The sequence below is a fragment of the Canis aureus genome, chromosome 7 (genome assembly GCF_053574225.1).
Source record: "Canis aureus isolate CA01 chromosome 7, VMU_Caureus_v.1.0, whole genome shotgun sequence".
NCBI lineage: Eukaryota > Metazoa > Chordata > Mammalia > Carnivora > Canidae > Canis > Canis aureus.
The window spans coordinates 70,065,204-70,077,883 of record NC_135617.1 but is presented as its reverse complement, the minus strand read 5'-3'; the positions used below and the strand labels follow the sequence as shown (position 1 = coordinate 70,077,883).

At 39.6% G+C, this 12,680-nt stretch overlaps 1 long non-coding RNA gene and 1 pseudogene across 1 annotated transcript in view; one reads left to right on the top strand and one right to left on the bottom strand.

Moving 5' to 3' along the window:
- Positions 1–7,805: 7,805 nt before the first annotated feature.
- On the bottom strand, positions 7,806–8,611 carry LOC144317887 (large ribosomal subunit protein uL24 pseudogene; annotated as a pseudogene).
- Positions 8,612–12,553: 3,942 nt separating this feature from the next.
- LOC144317708 (uncharacterized) overlaps positions 12,554–12,680 on the top strand; it is a 32,526-nt gene continuing 32,399 nt past the window's right edge. The window contains exon 1 of the long non-coding RNA XR_013383718.1: positions 12,554–12,672. This is a non-coding gene — a long non-coding RNA (uncharacterized LOC144317708). The remainder of the gene's footprint in view (positions 12,673–12,680) is intronic.

Sequence of the window (12,680 nt, the reverse complement as noted above, 5' to 3'; positions counted from 1 at the left end):
AGATGTTTAGAGTAAGATGTTTAGAGTAAGGAGAACTGTAAGAAGCCTCAATGGACTGTTCTAGGGGGGGCAGAGGGTGCTGGATAACCTCCATTTGTCCCTCCAGGTCTCCTGGGCACCCTCCTTCATGCTGCCAGCATCCCCAGCCCCAGCCCCCGTCCCTCCCCCAGCAACAGCAACTCCTTTCCCTCCCGCTTCCGGTTGAGCTCAGCCAATGGGAGGCGGGAGGAGGATTTGTTCTAATATGAAAACTATATATAAAGCTAACCATCTCTCCAGATAAGGAAAAGTCTAATCAAATACCTGAAGGCAGTTTCTGAAAGATCAGAAAATAAATGATTTTCTGCTTGGAAGGGAACTAAGATATCATCTGAGTCTATGGTTCCAAACCCCGCTACAGAGGAGAATCACCTGGAAAGTTGGTTAAAAATGTAGATTCCTGGGGCGCCTGGGTGACTCAGATGGTTAAGTATCCAACTCTTGATTTGGGCTCAGGTCATGATCTCAGGGTCGTGAGATGGGGCCCCGAGTCGCACTGAGCGTAAAGCCTGCTCAGGATTCTCTTTCTCTCTCTCCTTCTGCCCCTCCCCCTTCTCTCTTTCTCTCTCTCTTTCTCAAAAAGTAAAATAAGTTTTAAAAGATACGGATTCCTGGGTTACATCCTGACCTGAGTTAAAGCAGCCTTTTCAAGGGTAGGGCTGAGAGACCTGCGTTAGTAACACGCTCCCTAGGTGAGGACTACCACACTGGAAAAGAACCATGCCTCCTGCTTTGCAGGCTAGAGAGAACCTCCAGAAGGATCTGAAGAAGATCTTGCAGCTTTCGACCACAAACCACATGCCATTTCTACTCACATTCCATTGGCAGGAATTAAACAATGACCCTGCCCCTGGGCAGGGCTGGGAAAAATGTATTTTAGCGGTGCGTTCAGGAAGACGTAGTGGTTGGGGAGCACATCGCAGGCACTATCTTTGCCCCATCCCTGCTCTATTTATTGTGATTATTAACATATTTGAACCTGTTTCTAATATTGTATTTATTTCAATCTTTCCATTTGTTGTTGTTGGTTTTTTTCCTTAGGCTTCATCATCTAAAAAAAAAAAAAAAAAAGTGTTATTTTTACCTTACCTATCTTCCCTCTAGCCAGATAAGAACTTTAGCATGCTTTCAAATTATTCATATACTGCCTCTCTACTTCACCAAGGAGTTTGATCAACTTTACTTCTCATCCTTTTTGGCACCCCCTGACATTTTTTTCTCCTTTATTGGAATACTTCTTCCAAAAATGTTTTAAGTATGAGCAAATCTTCTGAAGCTTTGTATGCTTGAGAATATTACTGTTACAGCACCACTTGTGAACGTTTAGCTATGCATTAAATTCTAAGTTGAGGGACTCCTGGGTGGCTTAGTTGGTTAAGTGTCCGACTCTTGGTTTTCAGCTCAGGTCACGATACCCCTTGTATCTTTTACTCTAGAAGAGTTAGTTCTTCAATGTAGTCTTCCCATTACTCTGTTGTTTTTCTATCTCTCCCACTATTTATTCCCAGTAGTGGGGTTTTTGACTTTCATATTTTTTTCATGCCTAGAACTTCTATAGAGCTTTTTCTGTATTCCTTTTTTTCATATTATAATAGTTTTTCTTTTTTTTTAAAGATTTTTTATTTATTTACTCATGAGAGACACACAAAGAGAGGCAGAGACATAGACAGAGGGAGAAGCAGCCTCCCCCCAGAAGCCTTTTGCAGGACTCAATCCCAGAACCCCGGGATCATAATCTGAGCCAAAGCCAGATGCTGAACCACTGAGCCACCCAGGCATCCCAGTTTTTCTTATTTTTAATGTGTTTTTCATGCTCCTTTTAAGTGGCTATCCTATATTTTCTAATATTTCTTTAAGGACACATATGGGCTCTCTGTTGCTTTTCTTTTGACATGTGAAACTTCCCAAAAGGGAGGGAGTTATTATTTTGGCCTTCAGGTGCCCATCTATGTCAGTATCATGGTAAAGAGAGGGAAGGACCAGAGTTCTAGGACAGCACAAAACCAGTTGCCACCCTTTTGGTGTCACCTTACTGGTGGCAGTTCAAGTCAGGGCCTCAGGATAAGGAGCCCTGGGAGGGGCTAGTCCTCTCTCCTTGTCCGCCAGCCCTGAGGACGGTCCGAAGGAGTGCTGCAGAGTGAATGACTATGGCATCAGGTGCACTTATTGTCCTGCACCCTCCCCACTCTAGCAGGGATTTCAACCTAGACTTTATCCCCAACCCTCTATCTCCAGGCATGATCCAGCAATCAGGATCTTGGGCCACTGTTTTTTGTTGTTGTTGTTGTTGTGGTTGTTGTTGTTGTTGTTTTTTGCATTATGGGACAGGCAAAAATTGTTCAAAGGCAACACTGGGAGAAAGCAAGAACAGATTGCCTCTAATGAATCTTCTCACAGCAAGCAAGCTCCCCCAAAACAATTAACAGTGTCACTAGGGATTCCCCAGTTTCCCTCCACTGCTTCTCCAGGGTTGGTTTTTAGAGCTGGGAACTAAGAACATATGCTAATTTATCTCAACAAAAAGCAGATCTCTCCATTATATTCCTATAATATTTATGTATGAACTATATTCCCCCCTATATAGAAATGCCAAGCAGTTGAGGTTCATTGACTCTGTTATAGAATCTCCCCTCTCCTCCAGATGCTAGCCCAGTATTAAATAAATGCTTTTCAAATAAACAAATAGATGCTAACAAATAAAAATCAATGAAGTGGGAACACCTAGGTGGCAAAGTTGGGTAAGCCTCCCGACTCCTGGTTTCCCCTCAGCTCTGATCCCAGGATCGTGAGATAGAGCCTCCTATTGGGCTCTGTGCTCACCAAGGGCTTTGCTTTGAGACTCTCTCCCTCTCCCTCTGCCCCCCACCCCTCCCACTGCTCATGCATGTGCACACATGCTTTCACACTCTCTCTCAAATGAAAAAATCTTTTTAAAAAATCAATGAAGTGAATACCAGTGGTTCTAGAGAGAGACATTCCAGCACTGGAAACAAGTACTGAAAATAAGTACATGCTCAACAAATTGCTGAGTAAAGTGCTCTTTGAATATGACATAAATTCAGTTCCTCTAAATTGTCTAAAACACTGACTTTGAGATAAACAGTTGTATCCATCATGTTGAGCATAATATGCTCTGGAGCATAATATTAAGTTGAGGTAGGTGTTAGGAGATATTATTCATTAAACACATATTTAATGAATATGTGTTTCATTAAACACACATAATGTTTTTTCATTCACACATTATGGAACACCCACTATGTCCTGGGGACACAGAGAAGAACAGGACACTGCCCCTTAATCATAGGACTCTGCTGTCCAATACGGTCACCACCTGCCATATGTGGCCATTGATCACTTGTAATGTAGCCAGTCCTGAGATATACTATAAATAGAAAACCACTGTATTTCGAAGGCTTTGTAAAAAATATATGCATTATATGTATTTAAAATTATATATCTGAATATATATAATCTCATTAATAGTTTTTATATTGATTGTTGGTTAATTTGCAATATTTTGGATATGCTGAGTTTTTGATATATTATTAATTTCACTGTTTCTTATTACCTTTTTAAAGTGACTAGAAAACTTGACATCGAATGTGTAACTCTCATTGTATTCCTATTGGACAGTGCTGCTCTGGTTACTCTTGGTTGGCTACCAATTAACTATTCAATGCTTTTCTTAGATTCTTCAATTTAGCTGTAAGCTTTTCAGGGGTTGGAGGTGGGGGGATCCTTTCCTGTGATCACCTAGAGATTCCACCAGAGGGCGACTTATCTTCCACCGTTTCAATTCTGGATCTTCAATCTATTTTATGTATATGTATTGAACTACTTTTAGTTTATTATGCTTCAGGCACTGTACTAGGCTCTAGAACCACAATTATGGTTCCTGCCATCCCAGATCTTACAATTTATCAAGAAGGCTATAAACAACTAATTATCATGTGAAAAGAAAGAAGAATCAAATCCATTATATTAATGTGCCATATGAATGTTCATATGGTCTTCAACTTTTTGGGATGACCCTTTCTTAGTAATTAATTAAATAGTTCCAACAGATAATTTCAGGAATTCAAGTGGTCTAGTTCTCTCTTCAGAATTCCCTGGACAGGGCAGCCCAGGTGGTTCAGTGGTTTAGCGCTGCCTTCAGCCCATGGCCTGATCCTGGAGACCTGGGATCAAGTCCCATGTTGGGTTCCCTGCATGGAGCCTGCTTCTCCCTCTGCTTGTGTCTCTGCCTCTCTCTCTCTCTCTCTCTCTTTCTCTCTCTCTCATAAATAAATTTTAAAAAAATTTTTTTAAAAGAATTCCCTGGACAGAGAAGTGATACAAGTGCATGTTTCCACATGCCAGATGCTTAATGTCTTTTTCTCCAACCTCCTGCTCCTGGCACACTGTTTCAGTCATTTTCAGGCTGCTCTCTATCATAGCAAGTGGCTTTCTGACCATATTTTCAGGCTTTGAACTTCTGTCGTGTTGCTGGAAGCTGCTTGCTTCCCTTAGAACTTTCCCCTCCCATTTCCTGACTCTCTAAATCCCAGACCTCTTATCTCCTGGGAACAAACTGGAAATTTTAAGCAAAAATCACTCTTTGTTCTCGCTTTGGCAGCACATATACTAAAATCACTCTTCCTTTATATCTGTAAGTAGCTTGATATATAAAAATCAAAACTCATATGTGAAAAACAGTAACTTTTTAAATATATATATATATATATATATATATATATGAATAACTGACTGATCTCATTATACTCTGGAGCAACAAATCCAAATGATGGTAGGAAAACCCCCAAACTGGACTTTTAAAGGTACAGATGCAGCTCTTCCTATTTAAATGAGATTTTTTTTTTAATTTTTTTTTATTTTTTATTTTTTTTATTTATGATAGTCACAGAGAGAGAAAGAGAGGCAGAGACACAGGCAGAGAGAGAAGCAGGCTCCATGCACCGGGAGCCCGACGTGGGAATCGATCCCGGGTCTCCAGGATCGCGCCCTGGGCCAAAGGCAGGCGCCAAACCGCTGCGCCACCCAGGGATCCCTAAATGAGATTGTTTTTGAAAAGATTCGTCTCTCCCCTGGGAAAGGCTGTCTTTCAGGGTTTTTCCTCTTTCCCCTTCTCCTTCCCTCTTATTTGAATGATATCCTGGGACAGAAGGTAAATTTATATAACATTATGACTATGGGAAGCTGTGTCTTTTTTCTCTTCTCTGATGGTTCTCTACTTCCAGCAGCATCTTAATCATTGGCCTCTGCCCTCTCTCCTTCAATTACCAAAGTTTCTGTGGCTGGTCGAATTGGAGATCAGTTCTCCTTGGCAAAGGCAACAGGGCTCAGCCACTTTCCCCACTATTGGCCCCAGTGCAAGCCTGGCTCTTGCTGCATATCCCTTACATCTTGATGCACCTGCTACCCGATCCTGGGCTTGCATAACTGGGACTGCTGGCCCTTGAATCCAGGCCAGGTCTACCTGCTCCATGATTACCTTGAAAATCAATTTACTGAAAATCAACTCTCTAAAAATCAAGTCATGGGTGGGGGTGGGGCCGGCTGGCTCAGTTGGTAGAGCTTCTAACTCTTGATCTCCCAGTTGTAAGTTTGAGCCCCATGTTGGGTGTAGAGATTACTTAAAAATAAAATCTTTAAAAAATTGTTTTAATTAAAAATAAAAATCAACTCACCAAATGGCCAACTAAGCTGAAATTAATTCATCAAATCACAATCTTCCTATTTTACCGATTTACCAAAAACTTGATTCTTTAACTTTATGAAGTTTTTGTTACTTTATACATTGAGTTGAATGGTTTTATGCATTCAATTTTTTTAATTTTAGTTGATTAGCTTTCCTTTTTTCTTCATATTAGCTTTTAAAGTAATGTTCAGGGATCCCTGGGTGGCGCAGCGGTTTGGCGCCCGCCTTTGGCCCAGGGCGCGATCCTGGAGACCCGGGATCGAATCCCACATCAGGCTCCCGGTGCATGGAGCCTGCTTCTCCCTCTGCCTATGTCTCTGCCTCTCTCTCTCTCTCTCTGTGACTATCATAAAAAAAAAAAAAAAAAAAAAGTCTTAATAAAAAAATAAATAAATAAAATAAAGTAATGTTCAGTTTGCCAAATGTTACAAATACAGGAGGATGATAATGGCTGTAGAGTTTTTTCATTGCCCCAAGTGTCCTCATGAAAACAGATCAATTGGGATAGCAAAGGAAAGTACCCAGAGACAATGTCTTTAACAAACGAGGGACAAGGCAGTACCTGGAACTCTAGAATATGAATGGGTAGGTCCAAACAACCACACAGGATCCTATAGGTTCTAGCTCCGTGTGGAGGTAGCAAAAGGATGAAAAAGGAGAGTTTTGATGTTTATAAGATCTCAGAAACACAGAACCAGCCAATGAATATTCACCTCCAAAAGAAAATAGTCCCAGCCTAAAATGCACACTCAGTAAGAAACTCTAAAAACCAAGCCAAGCCTGAAATTCTAAAGCCAAAAATTTCAGAAACTTCTTTTTCTGTTACTAATGTCTGACTTTCAAGACTATGACCTTGCTGTGTCTATCAATATTCTGTTTGGAATTCTCTTTGAAGTTATATGATAAAAATCCAAATGTTCCCCAATACAATGAGTATCTCTGAATGAATAAAATCACATCCAAAGATGTGTGAAAAAGAAAATAGTAAGACCTTTAGTAAATAATATTTTTATAATAAAATATTATCCCTATATGTTTCACAGAGACATGTGACTTCCACCTGCCTCTACTAATTTAGAGTATTTCTTTCATAATGAAAAAGCACATTAATATGTTTTCCTAAATCAAAGGTCAATTTTCTCCTTGAGATCAGTTATATCTCTAGAACACGAAAGCAGCTTCCAGCACTATGTATTTAAAATAGTAATCTTTTAAAGTTTTAGCTCCTACCTTTAAATCTTTGATTAATTTTTTTAAAGATTTTATTTATTTATTTGAGAGAAGAGAGAGAGTGTGAGCACGATGTGGGAAGGGGCAGAGAGAGAGGGAGAAGCAGACGCCCTGCAGGGTCTCGATCCCAGGACCCTGGGATCATGACCTGAGCTGAAGGAAGATGCCTAACCAAATGAGCCATCCAGGCACGCCTCTTTGATCATTTTGACATAATTTTGTACGTGATAAGGGTCCAACATCATTCTTTTGCATGTGGATATACAGTTTTCCCAGCACTTTTTGTTGAAGTCTGTACTTTCTACCATTGAATGATCTTGCTGCTCTTGTTGAAAATCATTGACTATATAGGCAGGAGTATATTGGGGGGGGGGTCTCTATTTTATTCCATTGGTCTATGTGTATGTCTTTATGCCAGTTCCACACTGTTTCGATTCCTGTAACTTTGTGGTAAGTTTGTGGTAAATGAGGAAGTATGACACCTCCAACTCTTCTCCTCTTTTTCAAGATTGTTTTTGGCATTTTGGGGCCCCTTTTGAATTTTAGATGGATAATTGTATTTATGCAAAAATATCATTAGGATTTTGATAAGGATTGTACTGAGTATGTATATTGCTCTGGATAATATTGACATTTTTAAAAATATTATATTTATTTATTAATGAGACACACACACACACACACACACACACACACAAAGAGGCAGAGACACAGGCAGAGGGAGAAGCAGGCTCCATGCAGGGAGCCCGATGCGGGACTCAATCCTGGGTCTCCAGGATCAGACCCTGGGCCAAAGGCGGCGCCAAATCACTGAGCCACCCAGGCTGCCCTAATATTGACATTTTAATAACATTAAGTCTTCCAATCCATGAACATGGAATGTCTTTCCATTTATTTACATCTTATCTTCTTTCAGCAATGTTTTTTACCTTTCCCCCTTCTCATAGAACAATCATACATAGGATTACTTTATTCCTACATCTTCTCAATTGTTTTTTCCCCATATTTGCCCTTTTCCTTTCCTACTTGGCAAGATTTGGCTTTACTCAAGGATCTTTTTGTGATCTTTGTCCAGTTTCATTCTAGTGATAACTACCTTGCTATGATGAATGCCTACATGGACAGTTGTTCATTTGCCTTCTCTTTCTGTACTCATTCAATGTAGATGACATATTCCTTCCTGTAAACCTAGACTACTTCACCAATTTGCTGATCTTTCTAGTGTCCTCACACAACATGTACTTCATCATCCTTTCGGATGGCATTTGTTCAAACATTATACTTCTGTCTCAGCTCTTTGGAAAAAGGGGACGACATAATCTTCCTGTGAATGTGGGAAGGTGCATTGAAATGCATTTTATAGTTCTTGCTCTGGTCAAAAGTCACAAAGATTGAACTTCATTTTGGAGGCTGGCACTTCAACGATGGCTGCAAAAGTCTCATCAGTGTTTTTTAGTCGTCAGTGCATATAGTATTCACCTCCTTGTTTAGGTTAATTCTTAAGAATTTTAGTCTTTTTAATGGTATTATAAATAGAATTGGTTTCTTTTTTGGATTGTTCATCGTTAGTGTATATAAACACAATTGATTTTTTTATTGAAGTATAGTTGACATACAGTATTCATTTCAGCTGTACAACATAGTGATTCAACATTTATATACATTATTAAATGATCAGCATTAACTCTGTCACCACACACAGTTATTACAATATTATTGACTATATTCCCTATGCTGTAGTTTGCCTCCCCATGACTTTTAACCAGAAGTTTGTACCTCTTAGTTCTCTTCCATTTATTTCACCCATCCCCTCACCCCCTTCTCTTCTGGCAACCACCAGTTTGTTCTCTGTATTTATGAATCTGTTTCTATTTTGCTCATTTGTTTTGTTTTTAGACTCCACATATAAATGAAATCATATGCTATTTGTCTCTCTCTGTCTAAATTATTTCACTTAGCATAATACCCTCTAGGTCCATCCACATAGCTGCAAATGATAAGACTTCATTCTTTTTTATAGCTGAGTAATATTCCATTTTATGTATATGCCACATTTTATCTATTCATCTATTAATGAACTTAGGTTGCTTCCATATCTTGGCCATTGTAAATAATGCTGCAATAAACATAGGGATGCATATATCCTTTTGAATTAATGTTTTCATTTTCTGGGGTGAATACCCAGAAGTGGAATTGCTAGATCATACAGCATTTGTTTTTATTTTTCTGGGAAACCTCCTTACTATTTTCCATAGTGGATGCACCAATTCACATTCCCGCCAACAGTGCACAGGGATCCCTTTTCTTCACAGCTTCATCAACACCTGTTATTTCTTATTTTTTTGAGACTAGCTATTCTGACAGGTGTGAGGTGATAGCTCGTTTTGGTTTTGATTTGCATTAGAAACACAACTGTGGATTTGTGTGGATTCTGTACCTTATTACTTTGCTGAATTTCTTTTTTAATTATTTTTTGTGTGTGGAACCTTTAAGGTGTGGTACTTATTAGATCATGCATCTTTGAACAGAGATAATTTTACTCTTTCCAATTAGGATGGCTTCCCTCCACTCCCAGTTTGTTTAATTGCTCTGGCTAGAATTTCTAGTGCTATTTTGAATAGTGGCTAAAGCAAGCATCCTTATCTTGTTCCGGAAATTAGAGGAAAAACTTTCTTTCACCATTGATTATGCTGTTATCTGTCAGATTTTCATGTATGGCCTTTATTATGTTGGGGTTGTTTTCCTTCTACTCCTAGTTTTTTGAGTGTCTCACCATAAAAGAGTGTCAAAATTTTATCAAATGCTTTTTTGCATCAGTTGAAGTGGATCATTTCAGTCCACTTAAGTGTCATTATATTAGTCATAATGTTAGTATCATATATGACATTAATTAGTCATATTAATTTTCATATGTTGAACCATGGTTGCATACCAAGAATAAATCCTAATTAGTATGTATTCTTTTAATATGCTGCTGGATTCAGTTTTCTCGTATTTCAATGAGGACTTTTGTATCGATATTCATAAAGGATATTAGTCTGTAGTTTTCTTTTCTGGCAGTGTCTTTGTCTGGCTCTGGTATCAGGACAAAAATAGAATATCATAAAATAAGTTAGAATGTGTTCTCTCCTTTTCAGTTCTTTGAATTTGAGAATTGGTATTAGTTCCTTAACATTTAGTAGAATTCACCAGTGAAGCCATCAGCTCCAGGGCTTTTCCTTGTCCACAGGTTTTTATTACTGATTTAACCTTACTACAGTTCTACTCAGACTTTCTATTTCTTATTGATTCAATCTAGGTAAGTTATGTGTTTCTAGGTGTTTGTCGATTCCATCCAGGTTATCCAATTAGTTGGTTATCCAATTGTTCCTGGTATCATCTTTTAATCCTTTTTTGTTTCTGTGGATTCAGTAGAAATGTCCCCGGTTCATTTCTAACTAGAAATTTGAGGGATCCCTGGGTGGTGCAGTGGTTTAGCGCCTGCCTTTGGCCCAGGGCACGATCCTGGAGACCCGGGATCAAATCCCACGTCGGGCTCCCGGTGCATGGAGCCTGCTTCTCCCTCTGCCTATGTCTCTGCCTCTCTCTCTCTATCATAAATAAATTTAAAAAAAATTTTTTTAAAGATTTAAAAAATTTTTTTTGAATCTTCTCTCTTTTTTTTTCAGTCAGTCTATATAATGGTTTCTCAATCATGTCACTCTCTTTGAAGAAGCAACTTTTGGGTTTATTTCCAGTATATTTTTCTCTTCTCTATCTCTGCTTTAATCTTTATTATTTCCTTCCATCTGACAGTTTGGGGTTGCTTGTTCTTCTTTTGCTAGTTCCTAAAATTGTGAAGTAGGTGATTGGTTTGAGGTCTCTCTTCCTTTTTAATGTGTTTACAGAGATTAATTTGTCCCTTAGCACACCCTTTACTGCCAGTATGCAGCATTGTGTGTTGTGCCTTAGCTTTTGTTCATCTAAGTATATTCTAATTTCCCTTGTGATTTCTTCTTTGATCTATTGTTTATTTCCACAAATTTGTGAATGTTTCAGTTTGCCTTCTGTTGTCTCTAAATGATATTTTAAATTAATGCATCACATTTTTAAGAATATTCTGCTGGTATTTACGTTAAATGCACTATCTGGAGGTTGTGGTATTTTTCATTGATCAGTCAAGGTACGTTCCACGCCTTTTGAGGCCAAGTCTATCTATGGCAATGCTTGAAAGGTGAAAAGACATGTTAACTTTCAAGCTAAGATTTTCTTACACCAGGGTTTAAGAAAGCTTTGTGAAGTTTATTCCTCCATTTCCAGCACGCAACACTACAAACCTGAGGTATATTTAAGATGTAATACTGGCAAGAAAAGAGAGAGAACCTAACTGTGGAAAAGAGAAAGAAATGAGGGAAGGTTTCCTGGAGGAGTGACATATGAGCCAAGACTGTCCAATAGCAGGAAAGGAGTCAGAACAGCATACTCTCCATTTCCCCAATGTTTTCTGTCTCCGCAATGCCTCCACCTGAGGCCTTCCCCACTAGTGAGTTTCTGCCCCTCCCTGGACCCCACAAGAAATATCGCCTCCACAGAAGCCTTCATGTTCCCCTCCTCCTCCAGCTGCCAGCAGAATTGATTGCTTTCTCCACCCTCTCTAGAGATCACTGAATTACCCCTTAGCATTGAGTCACGTTTTATATACTTATGTATATCTATGCGTGTTTACTTTTTTTCTTTTCCCTGTGAAGGGCCTATTGTTTAATGTTCAGAAATCATTTGGTTGAATCCTCTCCTCTCATAGGTGAGAACACAGAAAGGTTCTGTGCCTAACTCACTATTACAAAAGATAGTTTTTAAAAATCCAACCCTGAGGTGAACTGTTTTGAGGAGAATAGCTAGAACCATGCATATTAAATATATTGTCAAAGGTTCAAAATAAGGGCACCTGGATGACTCAACCGGTTGAGGTCCGCTTTTGGCTCAGATTAGGATCTAACCACCACCCCCTTCAAGAGCTCCCACCTCAGAGGGGTCTCTGCTTCTCCCTCTTCCTCTGGCCCTCTGCTCTGTTTTCTCTCTCTCTCAAATGAATAAACTCTTCTTTTTTTTAAAGTTCAAAATAGCCAAGTCAAAAGCAATGAATCACTATTTTGTAAAAACTTATTGTACACATACCAAAAATAGTTTGCAAACCGGGAGCTGTCAAACCAGAGCACAGAATGAGACTCAGGGGTATATTGTTATAAAATAGCTTATGCCGTGAGAAAGCGGTGACTGTTTTTCACAGATTGGCTACAATATAATTTTCAGTGGTTTCTTCATATCAACCATGGGAAACAGTCCAATGTTGCTTATTTCCAGAAGAGCAAGCAAGAAATGATCTTGGCCAAGATAGCCTTGCAAATGCAAAATAAGCTAAATTAAGCTTTGTTTGCATGATCAAACTGGCTAGTTTGCTTAGAATTTTCAAAGCTGGTCTCCTTCGGTGTTGATTGTAACAGACCCAATCTCTCAGTCAATGCAAGACACCCAGCAAAAGTTCCACGAATACAAAGCAGCGCTACCTGGGCGGCACTAGGACCCCAGGGGCACCCGCCGGCGGGTGGTGGCGCCCGTTAGACGTTCGGCGAGAGCGGGGAGCCAGGGGCGGGCGAGGCGGTAGGAGAGGCCGACGGAGGCGGCCGTCCCGATCCGCCCCCCGGGCCGCGAGGAGGTGCTCAGGAGTGCGGGG